Here is a 630-nt window from a genome sequence, read left to right as displayed (position 1 = left end):
AGGCCCCTCTCGCCACAGAGGGCGAGGGGCTGCAGCGGGAAGCGGGGCACGGGCAGGCAGGGCGCGTGAGGCGGGGTGAGAGAGCAGGGGCGGGGAAGGCGAGGAGCCGAACCCGGGCCCGAGGCCTCGGCGGGGGGGGCGAGGGGGGAGCAGAGGGGAGAGACACGGAGCGGGGAACGGCAGCAGGGTCAGAGCAGACGTCCGACGGACCGAGAGAGAACCGTCCAGGGCAGGCGGCGGGAGGCGGCGGCCGGCGGGCGCCCCGCGTGAGCCGAGGCTCTGAGGCGCCCCACCCCCCCCCCGGGGTGGCCGGGCGGACCCGAACCAACCCCGGAAGGTGCCACGGGGGCCCGCCGCCGCGCCGCGCGTCCCGAGACGCGCCAGAGGGCACCGTGCGGGCGCGGCGACCGGGAAGGACCGGCGCCGAGGGCGAAGGCGGCGGCGGCGGCGAGCGCGCGCACCCCTTCCCAAGCCCTCGACCCGCCCTCCGCGGGGAAGGCGGGGCGCGGGAGGGCGGAGGCCGGGGACAAGGCAGGCGCGCCAAGGGGCGCGGCGTGGGGACGCGACGCTAGCCCCGGGCGGGGAAGACGGGCAGGGGGAGAGCCCGGAGGGGACACGGGGCGGGGGGGG

The sequence above is a fragment of the Lontra canadensis genome, unplaced genomic scaffold, assembly GCF_010015895.1.
Source record: "Lontra canadensis isolate GAN:19392208 unplaced genomic scaffold, GSC_riverotter_1.0 scaffold1082, whole genome shotgun sequence".
Classification (NCBI taxonomy): domain Eukaryota; kingdom Metazoa; phylum Chordata; class Mammalia; order Carnivora; family Mustelidae; genus Lontra; species Lontra canadensis.
The sequence above is the reverse complement of the archived record's forward strand: the minus strand, read 5'-3'. Positions refer to the sequence as shown.